Consider the following 11,976-nt stretch of genomic DNA (forward strand, 5'->3'; position numbering starts at 1 on the left):
ATATATTTTTAAAATGCTTCTTTGCAAAAATATCTAGCAGGAATTTGCTGTCGATTCATGAAGAGTAGAGCCTGTGGATTAATGTTAGCAAAGATACTTCCTCATTAATATCTATCATCCCATTATTGTTTAAGAAAAATAACAATAACTTAATTTTGATGGCTCTTAAAAGAGTTAGCATAAGCCCCTCAATGCCTGTTCCACTTGTTCATATCTTGTGCCTGGAATGTAGGCTCTATGTATGGAGCCCCAGCATCTATTTTAGACAATGAGATGACCATCACAATGAATGTCCCTTCCTGAAAATGACAAATCAGAAAAGGAGCCTGACCCTGCTGATTATGGGTTAATGATCCCAGCCATGGATTAAAACTATTGGATTTTGTTTATATGAGAGAAAAACAGACAACCTTTTTACTGAAGCTGTTGCTATTGCCAGGCTCTCTGGTACTGCCAGATGAATCCAAGTCGTAAAACATATGCTTAAGACAATGACTTATTACCTTTGCTTTCAACAAGGATTTTTTCTATTCTTTTTTTTTTTTAAGGAAATAGGAGGCATATGGTTTACTGAGCACATGTGTTTATCTCCTCTCCCCTTAATTCTTATGAAATTACAGAAAATCTCATTTAAAACAAGAGAGAAAAGAAACATATAACTATATGGAAACAAAAAAGACAGTTATGAGTGGAACGGCATTTGTAAGAAATTTTAGAAAGGAAGTAATTAGCATAAATATGATTGACTGAGAAACCGGACAAGTCAAGGTACAGTCAGTCATGAGAAAGCTGTTGCAGAGGCGGTAGCAGTTCTTCTCGGTGGAGCCCTCATGAAGCTCTGAATTTAATGTCACCACATACAGGAAGAGGCCAGTGTGCAATCTGCAGGGCTATTAGAACCATCATAACCCAGAGTTATCATCAGCTACACATCTGATCTTGCAGTAAATCCTGCCAACTTTCACTGCCAAATAAGTACAGGTTGTAATCCATTGCTGCCCCTTCACTGCTGCCATCATCATCTCCTCTGAATTATTTATAGTGTGTCTCTCCTCTGTTCAGAATCCTCCATTGGCTTTGCATCCGACTCAGAGTGAAAACCCAAATCCTCCCAGTAGCCCTCCAGGCCCTAATGATCTCACCTTTCTCTCCCACTGTGACCTTCATACCTAGTACTTTCCCCCTGTGTCACTCCACTTCAGCCATACGGCGTCCTTACTGTTACTGGAACATGCCATGATACACCCCCATGGAGGTCAGGCAGTGACTGCTGTTCCCTTGTCTGGAATGCTGTCCCATCAGGAAGCCACATGGTTCCTTCTCTCACTTTCTTCAAGAATTTCCTTAAAGGTCTTCTTTTCTGAAAGTCCTTACTTAACTACTTTATCTATAAGTTTAACACTATCCCTCAACTCTCCCGGTCCCCTTGTCCTATTTCTTACTATTTATCACCATTTAACATATGAGGTATTTAAACTCATTTATCTAGTTAAGTGTTTGCATCTCCTTACTAGAATACAAAATCCATAAAGACAGATCATTACATTTAATTTTATATTTATATTTATATATTATAAGGATGCTGTATCCTTATCCTAGAGCCTGACCCCTGATAGCAACCAATAAGGTTTTTTTTTGTGAATGAAGAACGAATATTTTAGCATTTGCCGGGCCAGTTGAAATATTCCTTCTCTCTGCTTAAGAGTCATTGAAAGTAGTGTTTTGTCTCTACGTCCTAAGACTGTCCTCTTTAAAAAGGTGAATAAGGGGCACCTGGGTAGCTCAGTGGGTTAAAGCCTCTGTCTTCAGCTCAGGTCATAATCCCAGAGTCCTGGGATGGAGCCCTGCATCAGGCTCTCTGCTCGGCAGGGAGCCTGCTTCCCCACCATGCCCCCCAACCCCCCCACCCCCGCCTCTCTGCCTACTTATGATATCTGTCTATCAAATAAATAAAATCTTTAAAGAAAATAAAAATAAAAATAAAAAGGTGAATAATCTCTTTAAGAGAGATCCTGGATGGGCTTTGGGGTTCACACAAAACAAGAAGGAACTACAGTTTCTTCCCTATCTCCATAATAAACATTCAGAAAAATAGAAAATGTGGTTCTGTTGTAAAGTGAAGTAAATGAAGCTCCCCATCCCTAGAGTAAAGTCCATTTTACTTCAAACTTACAAAAAAGGGGCATGTTTAAAATAATGAAAGGAGGCTTCTAACTTAATGATCACAAATAATCCATAAGGACAGGAGAAACAGAAATCCAATGTCAGTTTCACTGAAACTGCACAAGAACTAAACACTTCCCCACAGTTCTTCCACATCCAAAACAAATGTAAGATGCACTGTGAACCCTGGAGGCTGAGCAAGTGCACAAGAGAGAAAGTGAGAGGAAATACTGTGGGTGCCAGCAAAGGATATTTCATATGGATGAGGGGATCATTCTGAAGTATAAAACCTTAATTTCCTGTCTGTTATAACTGAAACTGAAATGGGTACCTGCATTGGAACTATGGGTTTCCTTAGAACTGGTTTGTTACTAAAAAACAGGGAGAATAGAGGGGTGCCTGGGTAGCTCAGTCGGTTGAGTGTTGGACTCTTGGTTTTGGCTCAGGTCAGATCCCAGGGTCATGAGATGGATCCTGATGTTGGGCTTGGCACATTCTGCAGGTAGTCTGCTTAAGTCTCTCTCTCCCTCTTCTTCTGCCCCTCCTCCGACTTGTGCATGCTTGCTCTCTCTCTAATAATAAATAAATAAATAAATAAATAAATCTTAAAAAGAGGGAGCAGGAGAACAGAGCTGAATGAATAATTGCAAATGCACCATAAATGCAATGATGAGTTGGGTACTTTCCTAATCAGAATATCAAGAATTAATACTCTTAGAATAAAAAATAAAATTGAAGAATTGCTAAATTTCAGCAATGTTTTATTTCTTCAATTCCTAATGATTTCTCTAAATTTTTAGATCTTAAAAACTGTGAAAATTTAGTTATTAGTTTTTATTTACTATGTATTTTAATGAGTTCAAAATGTCTAAATTCATTCATAGCTTTCTTCTCCATGTGACTTCTTTTTTTTTTTTTTTAAAGATTTTATTTATTTATTTGACAGACAGAGATCACAAGTAGGCAGAGAGGCAGGCAAAGAGAGAGAGAGGAGGAAGCAGGCTCCCTGCTGGGCAGAGAGCCTGATGCGGGGCTTGATCCCAGGACTCATGACCTGAGCCAAAGGCAGAGGCTTTAACCCACTGAGCCACCCAGGCACCCCTCTCCATGTGACTTCTATACCTTATATTCAATAGCATTCATCCAAAGGATCAGGGTCAGAGCCAGAAGTCAAGAGAAAGTGACAGTTTTCTTCAGAGATATTATCATAGGCGCCCTGTTATACTTAATACATCTTAAGGAACAAAGGGGAAAATGTAGTTGAGCCAAGAAAGATTAAAAAATGATTAGCCATTTAAATATTTATATGTTAGCTCTAGTAATGAAAGCTCACTTCCTTTGTCCACAAATGACTTATAATAAGAACTGCGTGTCTGCATAAACAATGAATTCTGGAACACTGAAAAGAAATAAAATTTTTTTTAAAATTTATTTTTTAAATTGAAAAAAGTAAGTAGTTAATTTAAGAAAGGGACCCTAGTAGCAGGCTGTCAGGGACGTGAAGTAGGGAAAACACACAGAAGTAAGTCAACCAGTAAGCAATGCTTTATGCAGAGAAGAGCAGTTTGTAAATACAGAGTTATAATATTTAATATTAGGCTTTTAGCTCTGCTCGATATGGCATAATAACCTCTATTATCCCCACGTCGTCATAATGATCTTTTACACAAAATTGGCTTGTGTTTGTATTGTTCAGGAAATCAATGGAAAGGAGCTATTTTCTTTAGCTGGGTAATGAGAGGGAGAGAGACAAGAGTACAACAAAAAGGAAGGGAGATTTGATGAGACTGAGAATTGCCAGAAGTAGGAAGTTAGGTGAAAAATTCAATAAAGAAGACATCAATAGTTTGGGAATGGAAACATATTTCCACCTGTCTGTACAACGGTGGAATGAACCACTGTGTTAAGTTATTAAATGGTGACCATGAAGATCCTGAGGATATTTTGTTATAAAAATTTTTTAAGAAGTTGTGCTTCTGAAATTTGGCCACAAAAAAGGGTTTTTTTGTTTTGTTTTGTTTTTAATAACAATAAAAAGTATTGGAAAGGCCGACTTAAATTGGCAAACTAAACACATGAACTAATTTCCCCTAATTTTCTAAATAACTAGAAATCAAAATCATTTTTTGAAAATGAAGAAAGAGGAAAAGTAACGAAGAAAAAATATATCAAAACTTTGGGGAAAAAAAAACAAACCAAAAACAGTACACTAGAAGCAAAATATCTGGAGAAACCTTTCATGAAAAAAAGATTAACATAAAAAGAGAAGATTGTAGAAGAGGATTTCCCACCAAAGACTAGAATGCTTCTGTGGTAACCCAAAATCAGTGTAATGGAAACTAAAAGTAGGTAGGAGCCAGTATGTGGGTGATTGGTTGAGAAACTGCACTGGAAATGGTTAAATTGATAGGGTCTTATCCTACATTGGTCCATTCTTGCACTACAGTAGTTAGGAGAATCATTTGTCCAAAGAAGAAAGCAGTGAGGGTGATGTGAAATGTCTTGAGAGTGATATTCTTACCCTTCCACAGCCAGAAGATGAACTAATGAGACCTAAGAAAACAAATCCCCAACAAGTTATCTTGTAGATGTTGACAAACTGGTTCTAAAGTATATGTAGAGAGACAAAAGATCCAGAATAGTCAACAGAATGTTAAAGGAGAAAAAAGTTGGAAGACTGACATTACCCAACTTGAAGAGTTACTGTCTTAGACATATGTTACAATGTTGATCATCTCCATAAGGGTATTTTTAGCAGTAAAAAACATGGAAGAGAAGAGTGTACATAGATTGCAACACTTGGCAATTAAATAAAACTCATCATTTGTGCCCCCCCCAAAAAGGGTTACTGTCAGCTACCATAATTAAGACAGTGTGGTATTGATAAAACAGCCACAGGAATTCTCATTCATTGCTTTTGGGAATGTAAAATGGTACAATTTAGTGGTTTGGAAGACAACTTAATGGTTTCTTAGAAAACTAAACATACCCTTACCATGTGATTTAGCAATCACACTCCTTGGTATTTACTCAAAGGAGTTAAAAACTTATGTCACTCAGAAACCTGCACATGATTGGGGCGCCTGGGTGGCTCAGTGGGTTAAGCCTCTGCCTTCGGCTCAGGTCATGATCCCGGGGTCCTGGGATCAAGCCCCGCATTGGGCTCTCTGCTTGGCAGGGAGCCTGCTTCCTCCTCCTCTCTCTCTCTGCCTGCCTCTCTGCCTACTTGTGATCTCTGTCTGTCAAATAAATTAAAAAAAAAAAAAAAAGAAAAGAAACCCGCACATGATCATTTATAGCAGCTTTATTCATTATTATCAGATCTTGGAAGCAGCCAAGATAACCTTCTGTAGGTGAATGAATAAATAAACTATGGTATATCAGACTATGACATTATTCAGTACTAAAAAGCAATGAGCTATCAATCCATGAAAACACATGAAAGGATTTCCAATGCATATTACTAAGTGAAAGAAGCCGATCTGAAAAAACAATATATTGTTGGATTCCAACTCTATGACATTATGGAAAAGGCAAAATTATAGGATTAGTATAAAGATCAGTAGTTGCTGGGTAGTTGTGGTGTGTGTTGTGGGGTAGGTAATGGGATGAATAGATGGAGCACATAGGATTTTTAGGACGGTAAAAACACTCTGTATGATACAGTAATGGTAGATATATGTGATTACATGTATGTCTAAACCCCGAGAATATAGAAAACCAAGAGTGGACTATAATGTAAACTATGGACTTCAGGCAATTCTGTTGTTTCATGTAGGCTCATTAGTTATAACAAATGCACCACTGTGGTTGAGTACAGTGATGGGGGAGGCCATGTATGTTTAGGAGCTGAGAGTATATGGGAAATCTCTGTCTTTCCCTCTGAACCTAAAACTGCTTTGTAAAATAAGGCTTTAAACAAAGAAAAATAGAAAAGTTTTGGTCCCCTGTGAGATGACCACATAAGGGCATGATATGAAAATGAGCATCAAATCCCTGGCTTGTATTTTTGAGTGGATTGGCATATGAAATAGAGGGAAAAGGAGAATCAGAGAAAAAGTAGTAGATTTTGGTTTAGATATAATGTGTTCAGGAGTGTCATCCAGGTGTGATTTCTACAACTAAGAAATGAGATATTTGTTCACCTTCAGTTTAAGAATACCTCAGATGTACAGATTTCAATTTTAGAGTTTTGGGTATTTGAATATAGTAGACTTGGCCACAGGAAGAGGCCAGAGTAGATAGAAGACAGAGAATTCTTACTTGAGAGTTTTGCTTTAAATGGTTTAACTGCTTAACGGTATAATATTGACATATCATTACAACTAAAAATGCTACTTTATGTACTAAGTTACTTAAAAATTATTTTATCTTCTTAAAATTGCACTAGGGGCTATTTTGAATAGCTGAAATGATGGCTCTGTTCCTGTGAAAAACAAGTTTTTTTCCAATACAGAATTTTTCCAACTTAACAGAAGTCGGTGTGTTTTCCTTATTTGGTTGGCCCTCTTTCAGTTTGAGGAATAAAAATGCACAGGTGAAGATCTGGAAATCACAGGTCTGCACTATTCCTGGAATGTCTCTAACCATTAAGCTAAGTGAATGGAACTGTGTATTTGTGTTTGAGATGTGGATTACTCTTCCCTAGAGGTTAGGGCTTAAAATGCGAACTTGAAAAGGTCAGAACCTTTATCCATTAAGCCATCAAGCTTTTTTCTATAATAAGAGTAGATGAAAGGTTTTAACTTGAATCACAATGTAAAGTTCAGGAGGATGATCGTATCTCAAATTGAAAGAACAGGCAAAAAATAGTTTTGTCATTTCATGTATTGGAATCCAGTTGTCTAAATGTCAGTACAGAATAGCAGAGTATCAAATCTTGGATCATATCACCAAAAGCCAGAGGATAGGGCAATTTTCATCTTTCTAAGTTCAAATTATATTTATAAATAGGTTACCTATTTGAACCCTATTTATCTAGTAGTGGCATGAGTTTAGGTTTTATGGGTGCATGCTTATCTCTAATCGTATGCTAATAAATGTGATTCTTCATTTAAAGTCCATTGCTTGGTAAGTCTAGGTATAATATGCCACACACTGAAGAAAATAAGCAGGTGTTGTGCCTACTACATAAGCGGAGTTTAATTTCATATTTGATATGATGAAAATGAAGACAGACTTGGTTTTATTTTCTTATGATATATTATTGTACGGGACATTTACAGTTTGTACTGAAATATTTTTAGCTCCTTTATTAAATTGTAACAGCCAAATATTTTCTAAGACATTACCAAGCTATGGTGTTCATATAATTTTGTTCCTGAGTGATAAACTTTGGCTTTGTTTTATTATATTTTTTCTTTCTTAATACTGTTTTATTAAATGTAAGAAACTTATACAAGAGGAGGAAAAATGAAACTGAGAGGTTTTTTAAAAACAGCTGAAACACTGTCTCCTATATATTGAGAGATACTTCATATTTTCTCATAAAGGCCAATGAATTTTATAGTATTCTGACTTGAGGAAATAGAGATTTCTGACAAATAATAACAAATAAAACAACAAAATTGAATGAAGAAATTCTTACTAGATTTCTCTAACGAGATGATCTGGGAAACAAAGCAGAAGCATTTTCTGCCATTCCGCACAGTCAAGGGTAACCCACTCTGCATACAGTTAAACTTGGGTGCTGATTAAAAAAAAATAATAATGTACAGGGTGTTTGTTAAGGGTTGAATTCTATTCCCCACAAAGATATGTAGAAGCCCTAATGTCCATCTTTGAGAATGTGACCCAATTTGGAAATAATAGGGTCTTTTCTGATATAATCAAGTTAAGATGAGATTGGTCAAGATGGGCCTTTAATCAAATGTGACTGATACCCTTACAAAAAGATGGGAATTTGGGAAGAGCCACACAAGGAAGATGTCAAGTGAAGATGAAGGCAGAGATTGGAGTTATGCTACCACAAGTTAAACCTGGAAGCTGGAAGAAGAAATGATCATCTTCCTGAGGCTTCTGAAGGGGGATGGCTCTGCCAATATCTTGATTTTGGATTGCTAGACTCTGGGACTAAGGGAAAATAAATTTCTGTTGTTTTAAGTGACTCATTAAGTGACTTTGTTATAGTAGTCCTATGAAATGAATACAGGATTTATTAGATCAGTTCTACAATAAGTTAGAAATGGAGTAGACCAAAGTTAAAATTAGCTTTTCAAAAGTAAGTGGCCATATGATATCATCTGCCTTGTTTTGTCACTCATCTTTCTAACTCTGCTTGTCACTGAGGATTTGAACTTGTGGATCAGGCTTTCTGGGTCAACACTGCTCATATAACCAGTCTTTTTTTCTTTTTTTAAGATTTTATTTATTTATTTGACAGCGATCACAAGGAGGCAGAGAGGCAGGCAGAGAGAGAGGAGGAAGCAGGCTCCCCGCCAAGCAGAGAGCCCGATGTGGGGCTCGATCCTAGGACCCTGAGATCATGACTTGAGGCAAAGGCAGAGGCTTAACCCACTGAGCCACCCAGGTGCCCCATATAGCCAGTCTTTGTTAACATATGTAAAGGTAATCAATCCAACAGCCAGGTCTCTTAGTTTCTCAGCATCCTCACTCCCAAGGTCATTTCCTCTACTCTGTCTTAGCTATCTAATCAATGTCCTGTCCTAGACGCTGTCACTGCCAGAAACTTGATTTCAGGTTAGCCCACTCCAGATCATTACTTGACTTCTTATCTTTGCATCTCACTTCTGTTAGTGTTGATATTCATTTTTTAATAACTGTATTGTCTCTACAGTTTTCCAGTGACCTTCGGTCTCCTTCAGTTTTAATTTCTATGCATAAGCAGATTATTCACTGAAATTTCTTTTACTAAAATTACTCCCTTTTTAGATGTCATCCCAACTTATGGGATGTAATCAAAAAGCAACTTTGGTTTTTGTCTTATACTGCCCCTTTAAGATTCTTCTTTCCTCTTAAATGCAAATGTGTGCTGGCTCCATGAATTTTTAGTTGTTTTAGGAACTAGAATGTCCAGACAGGCCTGTGGTTGTTTTAGGTCACAATACCAGCTCAATTTAAGAATCACAATAAGTTATGGGGCGCCTGGGTGGCTCAGTGGATTAAGCCGCTGCCTTCGGCTCAGGTCATGGTCTCAGGGTCCTGGGATCGAGCCCCGCATCGGGCAGGGAACCTGCTTCCTCCTCTCTCTCTGCCTGCCTCTCTGCCTACTTGTAATCTCTCTCTCTCACTGTCAAATAAATAAAAATAAAATCTTAAAAAAAAAAAAAGAATCACAATAAGTTATCCCCAAAAATAATACAGTTTGCAAGCTCATTTTAACAGTATGTCTCTATCATTGTATTGATAAGTCAGTTTGGAGAGGAGGATATGGGTATGGTCCTTCTCTCTTTTCCTGTCCTTCCTCAACTGGTTAATTCACCTTTTTTTTCTCTCCTTCGTTGAGACTTAGTAAAATGAATAAGGGAAATAAGATTGTTTTAAAAAATTGAATTGGCACTATCGTAATTTGTCCCCACCCTCTCTAGGTTTGGCAGATGTTTAAATTGGACACTGTCTCTTCAGGAGCACTTTTTTATTGGCTCCTCATAAACCCTCAGCATTTCAATCAGTTTCATCTCCCTCTGCAAGATGTCAGAGCAGAGGTAAACCTCCAGATTCCTTTCTGCTTTCGGTTGGTAATATTGGGCATGATTTAAGATGGTCATCCTGCCAACTATTTCTTGTATAAATGCCATCTTATCCATGATAACTAGTTATGCATTCTTTGCCCCAGCAAATTCTGGAAATAAAGACTAATTCCAAAGTAACAGTAGCTTACATTTAGATATTTCCAAAGTAACTTGCAATTCCATCTCTGCTACCTTCCAGCATCCTTAGCCAGGACTGATGTTCCAATCTACTGGTTTTCCTCAGTTGAAAGGAGCACACATTAAGATCAGAGTAGTCCAGTTGAAGTCCAATATCTCCATGCTTGAGGCAAAAGGGCAGGTACCCTCTAATTTTACTTTGTGGGTGGTAACAATAACTTTATTTAAAGTTAAGTTGTTTGTTTGAACTCTGTTGTTTCAGAGTTTGTTCTTCTGAAAAACCCTATTTCTTTTTATTTTTTAAGATTTTATTTATTTAGAACGAGCATAGGAGGGGCAGAGGGAGAAAGAGAGAATCTCAAGCAGACTCCATGCTGAGTGCAGAGCCCATCTCAGGGCTTGATCTCACGATACTGAGATATGACCTGAGCTGAAATTAAGAGTCAGTGGTTTAAGCTACTGAGCCAGCCAGGAGCTGCTGAGAAATCTCATTTCTAGAATTTTTCTTCCTCCCCCACAGTGACTCTTTTTCTATTCTTCATTTGGATGAGAGTTCAAAGAACTTAAAAAAAATTAAATTATCAAGTATTTCACTTGCATATCTTACATTCTAAAAATCCTGATACTTGTATGGACATGCTCCCAATACTTTACTTCTTCTCTCATTTGCATCTACCCTGTCTTAATTAAGGTAACACTAGTGACACTAGTTGTAACATTCATTTCCTCTGTTAACAAAGTAGAAGTTTATTTTTTCACTTGCTAAGAGTACGATGAGTTATTATATGAACGGATGGATTTGATTAGAGAGAAGAAAATACAAACATTCTTATCAATCAACTGGGTTCTGTGATTTAGCTGGAATTCAATCTCCCACTCAAAAAAAAAAATAGTTGACTTTGTTTCTGCTTAAACCTTTTATGTGTCTTCCCCTATTCATCTTCATTTTCTTATTTCCCTGGGAAACAGAAGCAATTAAGGGAGCTAACGCCCTTTCCAACCGTTAATTCCTGCTTACATATCTATCCAGAGCCTCTGACTTCCTCCTTACTGCAGATAAACTCTGGTGGATTTTATTGGCAAGCCCTTTACTTCTGCACTGGATTCTACCATTTTATTACGTTGTTATTGCTGTTGTTTCCCTTGCCAAGACAAGAACTTTGTTTCTGGAGTTGTTTTCCTCTCTGTGGCATCATGCAGTTTTGCTTCTCAGTCCCAACCTCTAAACATTTGAGTAACTCTGGGCTCAACCGTCAGTCTTTTGTTCATTGTCAACCTACACTACCTAGATGATCTCACCTAGTCCCTTTGTATCCAGATGATTACTAATGCACTATTTCTAGCCACAATATCTCCCTGAATTCAAATGCATATACTGTACTTAGCTGCTTACTTTACACTTAGATATCTAATATGTATATGAAATTCAATAAAGTGAAAAAAGAGTGCAGACTTGTCCTCATAAAAATGCTGTGCCTGAAGTGATCTACTTTGGTAGGCAAAATTTTAAGATGACCCTCAAGTAAGATACTTACCTCCTTTGTGTGTGTGTGTGTGTGTGGGTGTGTGTGTGTGTGTGGGTGTGATTCTTTTATAATTTCTTCCACTTGAGGATCTGTGAATATTATGGGATATTGCTCCTATGTGATTATATGGAAAAATTGACCATCATATTATTGGAGTCTCCAGTCAGTTAACTTTGAGCTAACCAAAGGGAATATTATCCTAAGTGGGTCTGACCCAATCAGGTGAACTATTAAGAGATAAGAAACAGCAGCTGAGATTCACCTTTTGGCCTTGAAGGAGCAAGATACCATGTTGTAGAGAAGGCCACATGGCAAAGACTCAAGGGGACTCTAGAAGCTGAGAGTAGTACCTGATCATTGACCAGTAAAAATCTGGAGATCTTAGCCTAACAACCACAAGCAGCTGAATTCAGCCAAGAATTAGTGAGGTTAGAAGGGTTCTCCAAACCTGAGTTGAT

Source organism: Meles meles, chromosome 7 (genome assembly GCF_922984935.1).
Source record: "Meles meles chromosome 7, mMelMel3.1 paternal haplotype, whole genome shotgun sequence".
Taxonomy (NCBI): domain Eukaryota; kingdom Metazoa; phylum Chordata; class Mammalia; order Carnivora; family Mustelidae; genus Meles; species Meles meles.